The sequence below is a fragment of the Podarcis melisellensis genome (genome assembly GCF_964234715.1).
Source record: "Podarcis melisellensis genome assembly, chromosome: 5".
NCBI classification, from domain to species: domain Eukaryota; kingdom Metazoa; phylum Chordata; class Lepidosauria; order Squamata; family Lacertidae; genus Podarcis; species Podarcis melisellensis.
In genome coordinates this window covers 44,787,106-44,809,583 of record NC_138537.1, presented here as the reverse complement: position 1 = coordinate 44,809,583, position 22,478 = coordinate 44,787,106, and the positions used below count along the sequence as shown (strand labels likewise).

Sequence of the window (22,478 nt, the reverse complement as noted above, 5' to 3'; positions counted from 1 at the left end):
ATTGCATGACCTGAATGCCCCAGGATGGAATTCAATCCCACCTACAAAACAACGACATCTGGAAGTGTCTGATAAATGCAACGATTGCTTGAGGTAACATTGTATATCCTCCCCACAAACAAACCAAAATGAATGCTACATAAACAGCTGACGTCAAATAACCTCCCCACAAACTTTGAGCAGACAAATGAACATTAAACAGGTTGTCTGGAAGCAACTTTTACCTCTTTGAGTCCCAGCTGCTAATTGCAGTTTGGTCCATTAATTCAATTCCATTCGCTAGCAAAGGTTAATGTCTCTAACACAACCTAGCTGCATGAAAAACAGGATAAGGATTCAAATGGAATTATTCTCTGAATTCAGTCTGAACCCACTGTGTAGGGCTATGGGCTAAGACCACCTCCACAGGGATGCAATCACATATTCATACAACCCCTGTTTGAAAATGTGTATCACATTTCATGCAATTGTACCCACACATATGTCCATTTATGTTAAGTCAGGACTGATCCTGAAAATACCTAGGCAAAGGAGACTGTAGAGCTGGAAAAGGTACAGAAAAGAGCAACCAAAATGCTAGAAAGCTGTTTCTTTTTCATGAAAGCTGGCACTCTGAATTATCACTCATTTGAAGGGGGGCAACTGTGAGGGGGGAGGATTGCATTGGTATATAAAAAATATGCATTGTGTGGAGAAAGTGGAGAGGAAGAGCAAAGTTTTTCTCCCTCTCTTATAATGCTAGGATCCAGGGTAATCCAATTAAGCTGAATGTTGGGAGAGTCAGACCAGGCAAAAGGAAGTACTTCTCCACAGTTAAAACTATAGAATTTGCTACCATGGGGGTCAACCAATGTGAATGGCTTTAGCAGGGGAGTAGACAAATCCATGAAGGATAAGGCTACTTGTCATGATGCCTGTACATTCACCACCTACAGTATCATAGAATTACAGAATCATACAATTGTGGAGTTGGAGGGGCCCTGAGGGTCATCTAGCCCAACGCCCTGCAATGCAGGAATCTCAAATAAAGCCTCCATGACAGACAACCATCCGACCTCTACTATCAGACCTCTACTATAATATGCCTCTGAATACCAGTTGCTGGGGTTCACAGGTGGGTAGAGTGCTGTTGCACTAATGTCTTGTTTGCAGTCCTCCCAAAGACTTCTGGTTGGTCACTGAGAACAGAATGCTGAATTAGATAGGTCTTTAATCAGATCCAGCTTCTTATGCTACACCATGCAAGTCAACCCTTGTGCATATTGATTTGTTGCCTTGAGGTTTCATGTCAGCTTCTAAGCAGCTTGTTACATAAGGGAAGAGTCACTGCAATGAACGTTTAAATGTCAGTCCCTTAATCAGGTAAAATTTGTAATCCACACTGTGCTGGGATTAAATGGATTGATTCCTTCATTTTTACCCCAAAATGTCCCCTTTTTCCCTTGCAGTACCAGCTATTGTACAAAGGGTGTTTAAATGAACTTCAATCCCGGGTATTGCTAGTGCGTTAGCTGAAATTACTGCTCCCAACTGCAAAGCTTAAAAGCAATCGGAAACAATTTCATTAGTGTTCCATTAGAGATTAAACAGGTTGGTCTTTTTGCATTCAGGAAAACACTAGAGAGCTGCCCTGGGCAATGATGTGAGTATGTTGCAAATGATTATCTAAGCAATGAAGTCATATTTACAGCAAAAGGTTGCCAATAGCATCAGAAAGTGTTTGGCTTGTACAACAAGTACAGCTATTCACACATCCTGGTGCAAATTAAGGAAAGGTGGAACTGAAAGGGAGACAATTATGTCCAACAGGGGTGCAAAAGAAAAATTCTGTCAGCTACTGTGCTCTTTATGCAACCGGCAGTTCCCTAGAAAAAGCTTGTGATTGAACCATATTGATAATCTACTGCATGTACAAATTTGGCACCACAGAGCAATAATAGAAATGAGACTTTTCAAAATCTGTGGTACCAGATTTGTGCACATTCCAGGCCAGTGTCAGGAGGACACAAAAAAGTAAGAAGAATCCCGAAACACTTTTTTAAAAATTTGAATTTTAAGTCACAAAGAACTTTTAGGTAAGAAACAATTTACTGCTACTACTACTACAATTAAGTAGTAGTAGGAGTATATAAGGTCTTTTATAATTAATTTGGTATTGTATTTTGAGAATTTTTTCCATCTGAAAAGGCCTACAGTTTGAAAAGCACTGGGATTTTCTGGGCTTATAATAAATCTTCTTAAACCTTGTGTCAGATTCCATCATCGAATGAAAGGCCGGGGTAGGGGGAGAGAGAGAATGTGAAGGGAACCACCATCACAGGTAAATCTGAGGATTAGATCTCAAGATGTTGATTGTTATTTCTATGGACCAGGGAAAGTCACACTGTGAGCAAAACAAACCAAGAAACATACTGTACATGATCAAAGCAGGATTTATGTTAAGCGATTTGGTAGCTCATTGGCTTCAATGAATAGTTGAGCAATATGCTTATAAAAGCACCAGTACTGAATACAGTGGTACCTCGGGTTACATACGCTTCAGGTTACATATGCTTCAGTTTACACACTCCGCTAACCCAGAAATAGTGCTTCAGGTTAAGAACTTTGCTTCAGGATAAGAACAGAAATCGGGCTCCGGTGGCGCAGTGACAGCAGGAGGCCCCATTAGCTAAAGTGGTGCTTCAGGTTAAGAACAGTTTCAGGTTAAGAACGGACCTCCGGAACAAATTAACTACTTAACCCGAGGTACCACTGTAGTACCGAGATAGCAGGAATCTCTAATTTCTCCCATATAATTGTTCCAGTCCAAGTCACTGCCACAGCTTGTGGTGCTTACAAACCAAGGGCATTGGGCTATGATCACCTTGGATGATCCCTGCATAAGCATCTTAATTTTTTTTTTTTATTATAACACCATCTATCAGAGTTTTAGGGAAGCCCAACCAGTGTGGCCACTGGGTGCCACAGTGCAGGGGGCACCACAACCATGCTGTAGAACAGCGTGCAAGACATGGGGCGCCAAATTTTAGTGTTGCACAGGGCACGGCTGAAATTTGACACCATTGCCTCTATGTACATGGTGCTTTACAAATAACAGGTCTGACAAATGCTTACTCCCAGGGTTTACTATCTTGAACAAACACAGGAAAACATCAGACAAAGATGGGGTGGAGGCAAGCAGACATGACTACGTGATTATTTCAATTTCACAGATCTTCTCCTAGTTAAAATATGGCATTTGGGACCAGGGGAATGTTCCAAAAGCTTCCTGGAAAATGTGACTTTTGCAGAAAGACTAGAAGGGAGTAAGGGAGGTAGCCGAACAAAAGAAGTTCCAGGCTTAAGGGGCAGCAAAGAACACAGTTACTCTTGAGTTGGGTGAGCAAAGGTCAAGATGTAAGAGTGCAGAGTTAAATTGGGGCAAGGCTTTGAAGGCAAGCCAGCAGAAGAGTTGAAGGTGAGATGTCACATGGTCAGAGAAATGAGAGAGATGGATAATATTAACAGAGTGCTGGATGGACATGGCTGAACAAAAGGGATATAATGGAAGATCAGAAAGAGGAAGACTGTTACAGGCAAGGAGAGAGATGAAGAGTTTTCACTGAGGGAACATAGAGGAAGAGTTATATTTATGTAATGTTGTAATGTGAAAAGGAACACAAAGGAGGGGGAGGTAAAAAACATGAATCAATGGAAAAAAATATGGCTTTGTGTCTGATCAATAAAGTGGATAAGAAGAGTAAACAAGGCATCTATTAATCAATGTTGCAATTTACTGTTGTTTTTACAGCATTTACCCTAGCCTCTCCTTTCATATCATGCAAAAGGAATAAAGCTGCAGCAATCTGCTCTGGAAAGCTGAAGCCATTGGTGTTTTGATCTCTCAAGACAGATCCATTAATTGTACTTTCCAAACATTTTTAAATATATGAGGAAGAGGTTAAGCATTATAATGAATTAGCACTGACAAGCAAAACACAAGGACAGATAGATGATAGATAGATAGATAGATAGATAGATAGATAGATAGATAGATAGATAGATAGATATAGATAGATAGATATAGATAGATAGATAGATGATATAGATCAGAGATAGGTACATTCAAAAGGATTTTTCCTGTGATCTCTCGAAATATAATAAAACAGTGGCTAGAAGCAGATTTTGTTGCTTACTTGAATCCCATGCCTCTCCCTACTGTTGAACTAAGAGCCAGGCCAACCAAAAGCACCTAAGCAACCTAATGTATACAGTTGTAAAATTTTCAGAGCAATTTCCTGCTTTCTGCTCCAATCCACACTTATTGGCTTGATAACCGTCAAAGTAATAAAAAAGAGAGCAAGCATTACTTCTGGAGCGAATAGCTTTAACTGTGAATTAAAGGCCCTGTTTGCTCCTTTGAAAGTATTTTAAAGCCCAGGAGTTGTTTGCAATAGTTTTGGAAAGGGAAAACATATTCTGTTCTATGAAAATTAATTGTTATAAAATAAGATTATTACAAAAAGATACTATAATTATTTACTGAATTCCACAGAAGAATTGCTTCAAGGGAACCTAAGTCAATATCTAATATATAACAAACTTTACAGCATAATAATAGAAAGAAGAAGAAAAAAATTAACCATGCCAAGCAGAACATCCAACAAAACTATCTATAACAAAGATAAATAAAATATTGCCAGCACACATATACAAAAACTCTGAGAACAAATGCTCATCAGAAATAGTAGCTCATCGAAACTTTGAAATGCCTGGGATTAGACAGATAAAGTGTATATGCAATTTAAAATACTTTTTAAATTACAGGGGTCTGCTACTATCATGTGTAGTTTGGACCTAGCTGGGTGGGTTGGGCTGGGTGGGTAGGTGTGGGTGTGAAGGGGGGGCTGAATCTTCTCTCATCTCTCCCATTTTCTTCTGCCACCTCTTCCCCATCACCTCTCTCCGCCAAGTTCACCTCTGATACTTGGCCTGACTTGAAGAAAAGCACCTGAAGCAGGTAAAAGCAAGAGGCATCTCCAGCCCATTCAGCCCTTTGAACTTTTCAATTGCATGCACACACACACCCTCTTTACACTTGAACAGGCAGGCTCACACTCAAAGGAGTTGGTTTACCTCTGGCTCATGTAGTCAGGGAATTAGTCAGAATACAAACTGAGTGATCAAATCAACAAAAGGAGAACCTGAGCTGAGCACCCCAAATTAAAGCAAATAAGGCCATCTGTTTTCCTTCCAAAACAAGGTAGTCATAGCAAATGCTTACTGCAACTCCATTACCCACAGCATCCATTATCTTCATCAAACTAAGGGTCACGCTGACACTACATTGCAGAACCATGGAAATGGGCTAGAACAGCTTGTTGTTGTTGTTGTTGTTTAAACAACTGCCTCAAGTCGATTTATGCATAGGATAATTAAAAACAGTAAAGCCCGCAAAAAAGCAAATACATTTAAAACATGACTAAAAGCCTAACAAAGTACTCATGGTAAAAACTCATTTATCCAGAAGGGAAACACTGTCAGAACAAAACAACAAAAAGTCTTCATTTTTCCCCCAGAAAGTGCATATAGTGGACAGACACCTGTCATATCTTGACAGGAATGAAATTCCACAGAACAGGGGCAGCCACACTAAAAACCCTGCTCCAAGTTATTGAAGAGTGGGCTTGTGAGATCACCAATTGGATGACGAATACAGCCCCTCCCAAGAAGAACATTGCTAAATTATTTTTAATGTGTGGATGGAAATTATATTATTATTTTCTTTTTACACACTCCTATCTTTTTACAGAGCTGAAATTACCTGGCTCCAAGAGTAGCTTGTGATCCAGAACATTCTTAGTTCAAATCTCACCTCAGCCATGAATCACTAGGTGGTAAATGGCAATCTATAATTGCTTCAGCCTCAGACCCCCACCATTGAGTTTTCATACAGGCTTGTAGGATTACTGAGAAAATTCTTATGAAGCTCTCTGAACACCTGTAACATGGATACTGAGTACTATACAAGGCTAGCTCCAGGATTGAGGGGACTCCTCAAAAAGTATACTCAGCAGGTCTAGTTCGCAGCTCAGCAAATTGGCAGCAGTGGGAGGCAGGGGTATTGCTGCCATTTTATTAACCCACAATGAGATTCTGAGCCGCCATTTAAACACACCACAATGTCCCAGAGAACTTCTGCTGGCTATAGCCTCTCTCTGTAAAGTTTGAAATAAAAAAGGACGGTAAGAAACTTTCCCTTGCCTTTATACTTTCCTGGGCACCCAGTCATGAGCCACTGACAGCACCCTGACACAGGAAACCCCCTGTGTTGCAAAAAACAGACTCACTATAAACAATCACAGGCAACACGCAGCTAATAATGTTTTAACCAAATAATTGTAACATGTATTATTTCACAATTCTTAAACAGAAAATATATAATGGAGTCACAGAGGCAAACAAGCTTTTCAACAGTCATAATCCTGTAACCGTGCAATAATGGAAACTCCAAGCGTAGCAATTCTTAAACAGAAAGTATGTACTGTAATAGAATCACAAATAATGAAAGTCTATCACTCTTGCATGCCCAACATAAGGCAATATAGTCCATAAGTGTCAAAGAGGCAAACAGTCACAATTTGTGACCGTGCGACAACGGATGCGCCAAAACATAAAGAACAGAACAGTTCTTCCGGATGACGAACTGTTTTGACAGTAACTATTTATCAGCAGTTAAATGGTCCTAACAGGTATATCAAGTAGCATAGGATCAGCACCCACTAAGAAGTGAGAATATGGCTGCAGGGGTTTGCTTCACCACTGTGTTCCCCACAGGTAATGCACTAGCAAAGCAAACCGCAGTGGGGCTGATCTCTCCACTCATCAGGTAGCGAGTAGAAAATGCAATCCTGAAAGCTGCAGGGATGTGCTTCACTAGCGAAGCAGCATCTAGCAAGATTTAACCCCACCACCCCACCTATCAGCTGATGTCACCCAGTGAGAGCTGGGCATGGTTTGGGGGAAATGGCCTCGTGGTCCAGCAGTGACAGGCAGTGGGGAAAGTAAAAATGTATATGTTTAAGCTGAGTTGGAAAACAAGGTAGCCTACTGGAAAAGCAAAACAGCTTGAAAGGTTTGAGGTCAGAAACCTGAAGAGAAGAACAGCTACAAGAGTGAAAAGGTGCTGGAACACTTTAAGGGAGCTGGAGTGTGTTAGAGAGCATGGATGCATAGGAAGCTAAGAGACAGACCAAAAAGGAACCATAAAATGAACTGGGGGATGCAGATTGGCAAGTATTGGCTTAGATAAGGAATAGGTAAAGCTAGCTGCATTTATCTCTGCTTATTTTTAATATGCTCTTATGGATAACTGCCCAAAATGTAAAATTATCTTTTTCTAAAATCATTTTCTCAAAAAACTGTTTAAATTGTTACTTATTAAAACCTTTAGATTAAAGCATAGTTTGTTTTGGGAGGGGTGTGGTTTGAAGTCTTCTGAGTAGGCTTACCCACTTAAAAGTCCAGAGTTTAGTGGAGGCAGTCAGAAAAAAATAGAGATATCCACTTGGTGGCAGCAGTAAAGTTAAAAAGGAGGAGGAACTGATTTGCTTGCCTTCCTTCCCTTTCACAATGGGCTACACCCTATCACATTCCTCTTCAGACCTATAACATCACCAGTCTTCATAGATTTACTTTAATCTGTAACCCATCCCAACCCCAAGGTCAAGGCATGGTATTGCAACTGGAAACAAGTGTATAATATGTCAATTAAAAGCAGCTTAAAATACTAAAGTGTCCCCACCTCCTGCCAACTTAATGCTAGCTGTCAGAAGCCTGTCTAAACAGAAATAAATTAAGAACATTTCCATGAGATGCGCAGCAATTAAGAGCATTACTTGTGAACTCTGGAAAGAAGTAAACAGGCAAAGTCTGTGGTGCTTTTCCCTGAGCAATTAACAGCAAAACATCATCTCTGTTAAGAAGTATCACTAAAAGAGAGGGTATATATATTTTTATATCTACAATAATTACCATATGCCTTTCCAACTCAGTACTGAGCACCCAAGGAGACATCTAATCAAAATCCTTAAACCATCAAGTTGATAACAGAACTAAAAACTAATTTCAGCTGTGACATAAAAAAAAACATAGAATGGCTGCATTTCAACAAATCCCACCAGGGCCTTCCAAAAATGAAGCGTTCAAATAATAGCAAAATCTCTGTAGCAGGGATGCCCAGCAGCTGTCTTCCTTGAGGCAAGGGAGTTCCACAAAAGAGCACCATAATTGGGGGAAGGGACCTTCCTTGCACCTAATTTGGGCCAAACTAGACTTGTGTGTTTAGCTTATGAAACACAGGCTTGCTGGGGAAGGGCTACTTTTTATATCAAAATGAGCACAAGGAGAAGAGAGTGTAATCCAGCCCCTCTTCCTCCACCTTACCTTGCTGTGCTCAGCTGCTTTCCTCTCAGCCCTCTTCCCTTCTGCTAAGGGAAGTAGCCTAGAGGAAAGCATCTTAAAGTGCCCCCGCCCCCAGCATGGTGAACAGCACAGAGGTGGGGAGGAGAAGTCAACAACAACTTCAGCTGTATGAAATGACATGGAACTTATGCCATACCCAATGCATTGGGGGGGGGGTATTTCCTGGGAGCAGGTCTATGCAGAGGGAGGGGCAGCCAGGTGCACCTGCCCCAGGCCTTGGAGGGCTAGGGTGGGTGGGGGGGTCCTGCCAGGGACTGGCTGTTTTTTGTTTGAGTTTATAACCTTCTTCTAACAAGACTCCCACCTTGGGCCTCAGACAAGCTCTGCATGGATCTGCCTGGGGATAGATAGATAGATAGATGATAGATAGATAGATAGATAGATAGATAGATAGATAGATGATAGATAGATTTAGCAGCAACACATTTTTATACTGTTCCACTCATTTGCTGTGAACCTCTGCTAAAAAACTTGCACCTAAGTGTGTTAGTCCTAGAATAAGCATAATTTCAAATACCTCAAGTTTCCCTTCTCTTTTCACTCTCTCTCTCCCCCCCCCCCCGCCCACCACTCCTTTATTTTTTCTTGATTTGAACCTGGAAGCAAAACTGAAATCTAAGGGAATTGCTGCAGGACAAGGAGAATATGACACCTAACCGCATGCATAAAAGCTAGTCACATGCTCTCCAGCATCTGCATATAGGGAGCCCAATCCTATATGTTGCCATCACTTTTGTGACACAAGCAGAGAGGCCTGTCTGTGTAAAATCAGATGAAACCTAGTCAAGCAAGTGGAGTGGCTGGAAACAAGGACAAAGGAAACAAATTCATATTTCAAGGATACCAAGCTGCAGGCAGATTTAAATAGGAATAGGCAATCATTGTTAATACACGATCTCAGGGCTCTGTCACATAGTAAATATGATTCCAAAAATCCTACAATGGCTTTAGTTCATTAAATTAAAAAAATACTTTTTAAAAGACATGTTTCCCAGCTCTCTTTTACCAAATCATAACCTCTGCAGCTATAAAAAGATCCCGTCCATGAGTCTAGCTGTTTTTACAATTTGCTTCCATGTTTATGACGGTCACTCATTGAACTGATAGGAAACGTTACCAAGGAGATCATTTTGCATCCCACATGGTGTTGCTAAAGCAACATGACTAAATTAGGCACCAAGTCTCCATGTACTGTATTTGCACTGATAAGAAAATTAAACTGTCACAGCATTAAACTCTACTGGATGTGTTTATTTGCCAAATGCTCGAAGATTGCTGAATAGAAATGGGCCTAGTTTTTTTTCTCCATGTACATCTCATTATCTCTGACTGGAACATAAACAGAGACATCCCAATTCACAAACCAGGTTCAAGCTTGCTTCTTCAGATACACATCCCTTGAGCATCTCCCTAGATTTTGCTTCTCTTGGCTTCATTCATAATTCACAGTTTTTAAACTATTACACGGGTCATCAACTTTTGGGGGCGTGTAAGTACATTTGGATTTTTGAGTGAATGTCATGGGTGCGCCTCTGAGCTAATTCCAGCAAAATTAATTGAAAAGCACATAGAGTTGACACTCAGAGGTAGTGGGAAATACACTCTTCCAAATTTCTCCTTCAGGTCTTTGTACTTTTCAAGAGAGAAAAAAAGGTTGCAAGAATCATAGAATAGAGAGGGGGCTCAGAGGCTTCCTGGGCACTAGGGGAAGACCACAGGGAAATTATTCCAGCCACGGACACTACAATGGTGACCCCTGAACTTTGTTGCAATCTCATTCTTAGATTTTGGTATTTAAGTTATTGCCTGCTGCAGTCTGTTGGGCAGTGCATGGTGCAATTCCTGACCACTACCAAGCTGTAGCCAAGGAGGAGGAAGGTCCCATGCACTCGCTGACCACCACCAACACTGAGCGGTGAGTGATGAGTGGAAGATAACTTGGTTCACACCATGCAAGTGATGCCATCCTGTTTCTATGCAGAGTCCTTCAGCAACCTGCTCTAGCAAAAAGTATTTTGTCAGCTTGCAGTGTGTCTGGATTTCATCTACAGTTCCAGCTGCCACAGCTGAGTGCCAGACTAGGATTGAGGAGACCCGGGTTTAAAAAACCCTCTCAGCCATGAAGTTTGCTGGGTGACTTTGGACCCATCACTATTCCTCAGACTAACCACCTCACTGGACTGTTGTGAATATAATGTGTGTGAGAACCACATGCACCATTTGAGCAGCTTAAAGGTAAAGGTAAAGGGACCCCTGACCATTAGGTCCAGTCATGACCGACTCTGGGGTTGCGCGCTCATCTCGCTCTATAGGCCGAGGGAGCCGACGTTTGTCCGCAGACAGCTTCCGGGTCATGTGGCCAGCATGACTAAGCCACTTCTGGCAAACCAGAACAGCACACGGAAACACCGTTTACCTTCCCACCAGAGCGGTACCTATTTATCTACTTGCACTTTGATGTGCTTTCAAACTGCTAGGTTGGCAGGAGCAGGGACCGAGCAACGGGAGCTCACCCCGTCACGGGAATTCGAACCGCCGACCTTCTGATCGGCAAGTCCTAGGCTCTGTGGTTTAACCCACAGCGCCACCAACGTCCCTTGAGCAGCTTAGTGGAATATAAATTAAATAAATAAACAAACTAGGCCTCTTAAGCAAATATTAGGCACAAAATGGATCAAGTCTCCTAAACACTAGTATTTCTATTTGGCAAAACAGGAAAGAACCATGCCTTTTAAAGCCTCAAGCTATTCTGGCCATTAACTAATTTACTATGCTAGAGTTTGCCCATCTGATGCATAGGATCCCAGGTCACCCCATCCAGGTCACTTTTAGCAACACAGATTGCTGGAAAACTAGTCCTACTATGTCACAAGACACACCCCCCCCAACTGATTTGATTTTTGAGTTATTTCGTCTTATACTTATCCCAAGACAGCTCAAGCTTAACACAATTTAATTATATTAGGTCAGCTCATACAAGGACAGTTAATCTTTGGCACCCACTAGTAAAATTACCCAGCCATCAGAAGTGCATACAAAGGCCTCTTCAGAACAGTGTCAACAGCCTATAATATGCTTTCTGTTCATCAGCTTTGTTTTGCTTAACGTTAATTAATCCTTTGGATCCTTGATATTGGAAAATGCATAAATACCATATAAAGCCTATAAGTAGGCTTGGTCTCTTGTAAACTCAATATATATATGTAGCACCTCTAGGGGCAACTAACAGTGTCAAGAGGCATTTTAGCAGGAAAATGGCAAAGGAAGAAATTGAGGGTTCTTGCAGGTTTTTTAAGTTCTGTGGATTCCCACAGCTGATTTTGTAAAAAACAAAAAAACCATGAATAGTTGTAAGCACATGCTTAACACGTAGTCTTGGTACATCAGAAGACTCAGGTCTAAAACCAAGTTACTACAAATTGCTCTGCTGCAGATAGGAATGGATTACCAGTAGTCACTGCAAAACACATGGAGTACAGGAATGTCCCTTTTCTCTGCTACAGCTCCTGTGCCTTCATCAGCTACAAAACAAGCAGAAAATCAACATGTGAAACTTCTCTTGGTTTGGAGATGCAGGAGAAGGGGGAGAATGCTTTTAAAGAATTTTGACAAAGGAAGTTCTCATGTGCAGATTCCATTGGTATGGAAAATATTTTGTGCATATCAGATTCATTTCAATAGTAGTATAAAAGTTGCCAATAGATTGTGCCTTCTTTCATCTTCCTGCAAATAATGAGTAGAAAAGGATGTTTCCCCCCCTTTAATCTCTAGTCTTCAGCCACCCCCTTTAGCTTCCCAAGGGAAAAAAGATCAAAGGTGACTATCATCTCAGAAATGTTGATGATGTCACCCAACTCCTGGAAAACATCTTAAGAAAGCTCATTAGTTCCATTCCATTTAATATTCACTTTGCTTAGATCCTCTTTACTGTATTCTTCATCTATAGCAGGAGATTTTTATTAGCCTGAACTACATAAGAAGCTGCAGACATTACGCAGCGATACCTATTATAGCATTTTATCATCCAGGTGATGCTTTCTATCAACATCACCTAAAGATCTTGTGAGGCCTCTGGAACAGTGGAAAAATGAGTACCTCCCAAGGCCCTGGACACTCCTCTTGCATTTTGGAATATGTCTCAAGAACACAATTGTTCATTTCATTTTGTATAAAAATATGTCAGAATAATGCATCAGATGGGATTCATCATCAGAATAGATTTCTAACTCTTTCAGAATCCCCACAAGGCAGTTTACAGGGAGGAAATAAAAACACACAGAAACTTCATAAAAATACTAATTACAATTTCAAAAAAGCCCCACCAACTTCAAAGCCATCAGAAACTAACACTTTTTTCCAAGCATAACCCATTAACCAAATGCAGGCAGAAATTAAAAGATCTTAAAAGTTCTCTCAAAACCAAGAGTGGTTTTCATGGTGGGAGGGGAGGACCTCCAAATAAAAGGAAGCTTAAAACAAACTCTGGTTCATTAAACAAGGCAGCATAATAATGCAAGGTTTAAAATTGTCATGCTTAGAAAAGGGTCAGTGTTTTTCCTTATATAATTATATCTGGTTTATACATAACAAGTCAGGATCTACTGAAAGTAAAATTAAACTATATCAAAGCCCTCTTCCTAGCTAAAAGAGGAGCTCATAGCAGCCCCTTCCTACATGTGGCTGTAATGCTAAACCATGGTTCAGCATTATGTGTGAACCAGACCATGGTTTTCTATTTTGTTAACAAGCTATGGTTTGAACAAACTATCCTGTATTTGGACAATGTAGAAAGAGAAGTTTGTTCCAAATCTCAAAAAGGAAATGTTAAACTTCCTTCCCCGGTGTGGGAAAGGGAGTGTGAACATAAGCCCAAGGCTCATGACATTATTGTAACAAAAAATGTTTTTAACTATTTAATTCATTACGGTGTATATTTTCATATAGATGCATGTACTAGGTTTAGACAGGACTTCCTACTATGTGTACACATTGTGGCAAACATTATTCTTGCCCTGAAGATACATGTTGCCTGGTGGCAACCATTTTAAATCCAGGGTTTGCTTTGGAAGCCACAGCCACACAGCTCCAAATTGACCTTGTTTAGACATAATGGCAAACTATGTCAAATTTGTCTGCATATACAGTGATGTTGGTAGCCTGTGAAGTGGCCTCAGCTCAGTTCAGATTCAGCTGATGGTGACTAACAGGTCTCAGATATCTTCGCAGAAAGGAAATTACTTCTGCTTGTATCTGGATATTAAAAATATCTCATTACATGACTCCACTCTGTGCCTCTGGCTTCATTAAATGCTCACTATGCTGTGAGAAAATGTTGCTGTTGCTAGACTGTAAATTAGCACCAAATCTTTCTCTCTACTGCCACAGGGCCTTATCTCAAATGTGTCATAAATCTCATCTCATGTTTAGCATGTATCTCTACTCTTTTCCTCCCAATGATGTTTTACACACTTGAATGCTGCCTTCTTATGAATTACAAGGCGACCAAATAGTGACACACTAGAAGAGGCAAGCTAAGGAAAGCAAGCATTATAAATATAGCTGAAAGCTATACTGAACTGTTTTTTCCTCATAACCCTCTTGTAATATTCCAGGTTGGAAGCTTAGATAACAAGGCTATTTTTAGCCCTCTAGGCTGACTGCCTATGTAGCATAAAAGCAAAAATACATACAAAAAATTCCTTCTGTATCACAAAACCCTTTTGTTTCCAGACATTTTCCCCTTGGGAACACTCTATCAATAATGTATACATTATTAATATTTCTACACTAGAGTTTTCTTTAAAGTGCTCATCTTGGCTACATTTCAATACCTCTATATGTGCAACATTCTAACCTTTTAAAGCAGGGAAGATGAACCACCAGCTTGCAGGCCAGATCCTGCCCCTAAAATGACCCACCAAGCACTGCCTAATTTTGTCAGAAGTTATATTAAAGAAGTAAGTGTATGCTACACAAATGGGTATCTATTTGATTATATCTGAAAGATCTATAGTACAATCTGTTTTGCCATATGTACATGCAATGCTTTTTTTCTGTGGGGACACGGGGTTACACATACCCCTAAACATTTTGTGAATCTAAGTTTGGCTTCAATGGGGGGGGCAGTATTTCAATATGAGTAGGAAAATGAGAGTACCCCTAAACATTTTTTTAAGGAAAAAAAGCACTGTGTACATGTATCATATACACACCGAGAAGCTATGGCCAATCATAGCTTCTTTCCAGATGACAGCAAAGTGAAGTGCACCTGTGGTATCCACTTATTGTGTAACATGTAAAGAATGGAACCTTAGAACCAGGGGTTGGCAAGACTGTCCTACCCTGAAGGAGGAGATAACATGGGAGGGATTTATAATCTTAGGAATATGCCGAAGGAGGTGAAGAAACTGAGATATACCCACCAGTTGTTTCTTATGGTTGTATTTCAAGTTCAATATGCAGCAATGCATTTAAAAGAATGAACAGTGACAGCAGAATAACAGGGAAAGGTGACCATTTGGAGACATTTTCTTATTTAAAACTGCTTGCATTTCATATTGTAAATCTGCTTTGAGGGGTTTTCCCCCTCACAATCAAGCAGTATATAAATTTTATGACATAAACAAATAAATAAATGCAGCCTTGCTTTCTCTCACATTTTCTACCACTTAAGTAAATTTACATGTGGTTCACACTATGAACCTGGGAGAAAATGGCATGCAGTGCTCGCTCCAAGTGTCCTTGCTTTTCTTCAGAGAGGAAGTGTTTAAACACTTTACATGGAAAGAAAGACAAAGCAACTTTGTAGAATATATTTTAGAAATAGAATGGCAACAGACAGTTAAATACAAGCAAACAGCTTAAAACATAAGATCATTTAGAGCACATGGGAAACTTTTACTTGTGGAATCATATCCTACAGCAGGCATAGGCAAACTCGGCCCTCCAGATGTTTTGGGATTACAGCTCACATCATCCCTGACCACTGGTCCTGTTAGCTAGGGATCATGGGAGTTGTAGTCCCAAAACATCTGGAGGGCTGAGTTTGCCTATGCCTGTCCTACAGAATATCACAGGGCAGTCATCCCAAAAAAGTCATTTTCTGCCATCGCCCTTGCAGTGTTGAATGTTCTTCCCTCTGCCATGTGTGAAACATCATCTATTACTTGCTTCAGAAGTGCCTTCTCTGAAGACACAACCTTTTTGCCCAGGCTTTTTCCAATATTGGAGCCTGTTATATCTGAATTTCTGTTTCTACCAGTCGGTTTTTATCTGTTTTTATAATGCTGCTTTTATTATATACAGTTTATTGTTAGTTTATACCACTTAAGAGATTTTAAAATATCAAGTGGTTTAGAAATGCTTTTAAATAAAGAAATCAAATAAATCAAAACAATAGAAATACAGTTAAATGTGACACTGAACAGCTACTATTTAAGAAGGAGGTTGGAATTTATCTTCAGATGATGAAGACTGATGAACAAATCACATAAGCTCTGCTTCTTCAGGGCTCAGTTCTGCTCTCAGAAGCCTACTGTATCTCCTAGCTTGTTAAGACACTAATACTAATATCTGTGTCAGGAGAAGGGTGTTGATGATAAGTGACCAAGCATAAAGCACAAGGTATGTTTTCACTTCAAGGGAAATCAAGCAGAGCTTACACCCATCAGAGGATAAAAGCTGATCAGGAAGGTTTTGAAATCATGTGTTGACATATGAAAAGTCAATGTAAATTTAAAAAGGACTGAGCATAATCTGATTAGACTTCTTTCATCTGGGCTGGAGGGTGAGAGCTACGGTGTTTAAAGGGGCAAAATGCAGAAAGGAATCCAGAAAAACACACACGTCATTTTCACATTGTGTGCCTAGTTCTCAATACCTGTATTTTAAAGTGAGGGACAGGATCCCCCTTCCAATTTCCTTTTCCATACTTTCCTTTTCGAAAGAGTTCCTAAGTACTCCTAAGCTGGAGTGCTGTGCATAATGCAAATAATTACATGAGTAGGAGGGTAGTCCTGAGACTTCAAACAAAGGCCTTCACATATGTGAATCAATCCTTGGCACCTGGCATGAAAACAAAAATAATAACCTTCCCCTTAGCTTTCCAAAGACCTGGTATTGTCTACCCCAAAAACAGTTCATTAGCTCTCAGGCTTGAAAACACTTGACTTAAAAGTGCAGAATATATAGATGTCTCTTATTCAGGAAAATAGGTATTAGCAAGAAGGGCTTCTGTTATGTTAGGCTGCAATTGCTCCATCCTCACTAGCCTTCATGACTACAAAATGAAAAGATGTCCAGAAGTACCTGCTGAAGCAGGACTGCGGTACCTGTGCCCATCCAGATGTGGCTGGACTATAACTCTCATCATCCCCTGGCCACTGGTTATGCTGGCTAGGGGTATAGGCAGTTGGAAATCCAACATCTGGAGAGCAACAGGTTTCTCGCCCTGTACTAAAGGGCTTCCAGCACCAGGGAGCTTATCTTCTATATTCTGGTCTCCCTATACTGTGCATGACTGAAACACATTATAAACCTGGCTAAGATTCTTATCCCAGTTTCTGGGAGAATGAATTATCCAGCCTTTTGCTTTCACCACTCAAATATTGACTTACAAATATAGCCTTTCCTGTGTTGGGTTGGTTTAATAACAGCATCAATCTCTTTCTGAATAACCTTTTGCCCGGCTCAATCACTACCTACTACCAGGGCTTTTAGGGAAGCAGAAGAAAGGGAACAAGAAAGTAGAGTAAATAAAAGCAGTGTAATTAGGAGAGCTGAGAAACAGAGGCAGTTTTAGGGAGAGCCCTTAAAAGATAAAGAGCAGAGCATGGTAGTGCAAGAGCAAAAAAGGGGGGGAGAAAAAAATGTGGGAAAGTAATAACAACTTAAAGGGGGCTTTTCTGCGGGCAGAGCTGGTGGTGGTAACAAGTAGGATGCCTGAATAGAAAACAAAGCTACAGATTGAGGGTAGAAATAAATTACTGAGAGGTGGAAACAAGCAATACTGTAGATCACTGAAGCAGGTGTAAAAAGAAAAGTAAATTACATGTTGCACATTCCCAGCCCTTTGTTTGGAATTAGCTGATTAATAACCATGGAAACTGCCATAATGGAAAATGAGGGAACTCAAGCAGAATCCTGAATCCACCAGAGGCAACCTTGGGATCTACAGTATAGGGCCTGGTACCTGCTACCTATTAACAAAGAGGGAGGATGTATAGAAGGAAAATATATTCGCCATGTCATCATCAGGAACCAGAAATCTCTTCCTGGTACCTATGTTTGTGAGCATGCATGAAGAAGAAACTCTGTTTCTTCTTTGAGTTCTCTGCACCTCACAGAGAACTCAGTAGGGTTTCTTACTTTGTGGGGGGGGCACAAAGAAAGATGCTGCCCAAACCCCCAAAGTCCTCTGTTGAGTATAGGAGCACTAAGCAGCTGCCAGAATCTATTTTGCCACAACCAAGTTAATCCAAAACACAGTATGAGGTCAATGAATTTCTTTCCTAGGTGGGAGTGCTGTACTTGGACCTTGAGTGCTAGGGGTCTAGCCTGTACTCAGTCACAGTAGGAGACCCCAAGCAAGTCCACTTCTGGAACTTGCTGATAATAGTAAAGATAATCAAGTTAAAGGCTACATCTTTAGGTGTCATTTCTGCACAGCTGGCTGGGATCTAGGCTGCATACACAGCATACATTTAAAGCACATCACCACCAACCCCAGCCAAAGAATCCTGGAAACTAATTTGTTAAGAATGTTGGGATTGTAAGTGTGAATTTTTTTGGGAGCAGGGAAGAGGATGCACTTAAATGAATGGTGGGTATACAGACTAAGTCTCAGTAGACTTGGTGAGATTTACAAATACACATAGCATTGGGCTGGCAGAAGGGAGTATTATTTAAGTAGCTACATCTAATTGTAATTATTCTTGATTCAGTATTCCTCCTACATTTTAATTCGTGTCACCAGCCTTTCTGCTCTCCCTTTTTTAATTTAGTCTTATCAAGTCACAGGAAAATAGCCAAGACCAGGATATTAGTTTCAGTCAACAGTTTCCAATCTATCACAAGACTTACTTCAGAGTTATTCTGATTATTATCTCCAATGTCAGAGACTCCGATTAAACATATAATCAGAATTTCAGGCTTTGTTACGGAGCATGGGGCTATCCCACAGCACAGTATTGTGAAGGCCTGAAAAAGTGGCAGTGTTCAATAATTAGAGGAAATAATTAAGAATTCAGAGATGCACCATTTGGTTGCCTACATCCTAACTAAATTTCAAATGAAGCAGTGTATTTAAAAGCATTTGTGGAGTCTGTTGTTTATACATACATAACTCCCTAATAGCCAGATACATAGGCGCTCCTAGAAAATGAGCAGATGTGGTCCAAAAAGCCTCCCTTCACCACAGAGGTAGCATGAGCTAGGCAGTCTGATTTGTCATTCAGAGCAGAGGCCTTATACTACTTCCAGCCCTCCTGGATCATAGAAGTGTTCAGTGTAGAATCACACTGTATTAATGCAGCCACAGTGAGTGTCTTATTAGAAAAAAACAGTGTGATGCCCACTAGCATTGGACACAATTGGTGATTTAGTGTTCAAGGTCAACTGAGTCTTCAGATTAGAAGCTGCAGGATGGGGGAAATCCCTAAACTTCCCAAGAGATGCTTCTGAAGTCCACCTTGCTTGGCCTGTGTTGTGCTACTCCTAAACTGTTAAAACAATATCTTGCTCAGAGATAGAGTCAGAGAAGTCCTTTCTTCCAGATTCTCAAAGATCAGAAATGTTTGGAGTTTTTCCACTCTAAATACACTTTGTTTGGTAGTTAACACAAATAATACAAGAGGTTGGCAGAGATAAGCTTGTTCTCTATGGTTCTGTTGGCAGTGTTTCCATCCATCTCACAAAAATACATCACCCAATGAGCATAACCTCTGCCACAGTATTAAGAGAAACACTATAGTTACATAATTTTGGTTATTCAAACTTTCAGAGCAAGTCGTTCAGAAGAAGCTTAGCTGGCAAACTGAGAACAGATTGAAAAGAGAGACCATATGTTTTTTACACCATCCCATGTGCCCAAGGGACAGTGAGCCACTCAGTACTGCTCTATTTAAAAACACTGAGATAAGAAAATTGTACATGCATACATACATAAATACATAGAAAGAGCTTTAGCCTATTATTTAATAAATTGTTAGCATTTCCAGCTTCTCCTGATTTAATTGGTCTCCCCCTGAAAAAAGGAGAACAAGCATGTTTATGAAATGAAGGTTCCAGAGAGATAATCCTAGCATCCAAAAACCTTTGATTTTGAAAGGAACTATAGCTGTTACCAATTCACTCATGCACCCAAAAGCAGGAAAATAGTAAGTTAAGGCTCCCACCTTAACCTCTGCATCATTTAAGAAGTACCATAAATATATTGGAACAGGCTGCCATATTGTGTTTGCTTGCAACTGAAACAATAAAACTGCAAGCACATTTGCAAAGCTAAGCAGCATCCAGTATGGTTTCAAATTGGATGGGGAACTGCATGTTGAGATTCTTGCATTGCATAGGGTGGGATTAGATTACCCCCAGGATCCTTGCCAACTCTACAATTCTATGATTCTATGAAGATACATCTACACTTTAGCTTGATCATTTAGCCCCAATGTTCTCCTTTTGCAACTAGAGGAGAACACTAGAGCTCAGTGCTAAATGGGTTTATTTGTTCTATAAAAACTAGTTTATAAATTAAAAACTTTTAATTCTGACAACTTACTCCCTGCAAGCCTTATCTTAATAAGCTGCTGATCGGAATCCTGAACATGTTTAAACAAAAGGAAAGCAAGCAAAGTTGTTAATTGGGTATTATTAGGATCTGAGATTTGTACATTTACTCTGGTCTGTTTATAAAGGCTAAAAACCTTTAATTCCGATAACCAGCCAGTTGTATAGCTTATCTCAAGCTGCAGAGTCCAACACTGTAGTATGTTTGAACAAAACAGAAAAGTTACTGTTAGAGCAGTTCAGACAGCAAATATGAAGAGCTGTTCTACTTGTAAAATCCAAATATGTAATACATTCATTTTGAACAAAGACAACCTCTATCAGAGGCAAATCTTATGCATGTTTACTCATATATTTGGGACTTCCCCCCCTTTCTGTTGATGACTTATGTATCACCTCCTGATGTAGAAACAGTTGTCTAATTGCCTGCTGATCCCTGCTTTCTCTTATCCCCATCCTGTATTTTTTTCCTTTTGCTCACATTTTTACGGAATGAATGATAGTGTCGCTCTTCCAAAGGTCTCTGAGTGACTTTCATTTAAAACCTAAACACAGATACAGTGTACCATTAAAAGAGCCCCTTCCATTCATTAATATATCTGTATGTAGCTTTCTATATGAGAGAATAGCACACACTCCCAGTGTTAGAAACTCAGATATATATAAGCTACTTGCCAAATGGCACCTTAAACATAGGCTATGGTCGCCAAAAAAGAATGTCTAGGCACTATTTTTTATATACACTACTTTTAACAGAGTATAATTGCAGGCAAAGAGAGGGGGAACCAAAACAAAACAAAAACAAAAAACCCCACCCCTAAATAGATTAATATATGTATCACTCTAGCATTTCTTCTTTTCTTTAGAATTTGATGGCTCAGACATCACTGCACATTTGAGCCAAAGGTGGTTTCCATAACTCAGCCTGCCTCGTAGTCAGGCCTGGAGTGATTAAGGTTTTGGTAGATATAGTCAGCCTTCTCCCTCAGGATACTCAATTAGTGGTTTATCTAGCATAAACTGATTCTGTTATTCTTGCAGGTGCTAGAGGAAGAATTTTTAAAAGGGAAATGAGAGGTCTTGCTCCAGGTTTAAGAGGGTCCTCAGCAGTGCCTTCCAACAGCTCCCTCCTACTTTTGTGGGTCCCACATGCTTATCTGGTACTGGTAGCAACAGACAGGTGTAGCAGCAACCAAAGTGCTTTGATCACCACCAGCGGGGAGTCACTATTTTATTTTCCCATAATGCCACAGGTGGAATATTACTGTGGAGCATTGTGGGAAATTTAAGTTTTTGCTTTCATACTAAGCTGTTAAGTGCAGGGAGCCTGGAAAGGGCATCAGCACTAGTGGGCCCAACTGACTAGTGGTATTGATACAAGACCTTTATTAATCACGAGACTGCAAAGCTTTTTATTTTTATCTGCACAATAACCTCTCAGTAACACCCTCCTAATAAAATAAAATCTTAACCTCTTGTTCATGAATGACAGATCTGGTGGCATGCTTTGCATTCTCTCTTTAGCCATGTTCAAAGTGACAAAAAGAGCCAGAAAATGTTTACTCGCATCTGGACATTCAGCAGGAGGAGTAAGAGAACCCTTACACACAGGTTCACCCAAAATTTGTACTCCCCATCATCCTTACCCTACTTGGATGAGAGGGTAACAAAGCACTGAGTTGGAGGTGTTCTGAGGATCCTCGAGACCCAACATGTCTCCAGAGAGAAGCCCCATCCTCCTTCCCACATCTGAGCTGGAGTGGGATTGTTGTCCCTATTTTCCCTGAGTTACAGAGAGACTCAGACTGAGTTGATGACATTCCTTGCCCTTTTCCCAAGCCTGGAGAAAAGTCAGGACTCTTACTCTCATGCTGAGTACAAGGGTCGGGGAGATTCCTCCTCTCTCCTAGTGACTTGAAAGAAGATGGGACAGAATCTCACCAGAACAGAAAAATGTGTTTGCTAATGGTAAACTGGTAAGTGAATTTCTGGACCACCACTCCTGCCCATATAGCTGTTCAAATTGTATTGGAGTGAGTGGTCTGGTCATCCGTATCAACCTGCCAAGTGATGAGTCTACTTTGACTACATGTGCAGATGTGTAGAAGAAGAATGACATGGTACGTTAATATTATGTATGGGCTCAGCCTTTCTATCAAGCATGTAGTGCAGCAAGGCAGACTGTTACTGGATCCAATTCAACAGGAACCGGAAAAGGAAAAGCCATAACAGAC

At 40.4% G+C, this 22,478-nt stretch overlaps 1 protein-coding gene across 1 annotated transcript in view; it reads right to left on the bottom strand.

Moving 5' to 3' along the window:
• The window catches only part of NEURL1 (neuralized E3 ubiquitin protein ligase 1), a 137,056-nt gene that overhangs the window by 110,829 nt on the left and 3,749 nt on the right, over positions 1–22,478 (bottom strand). The gene's annotated exons all lie outside the window — the stretch shown is intronic.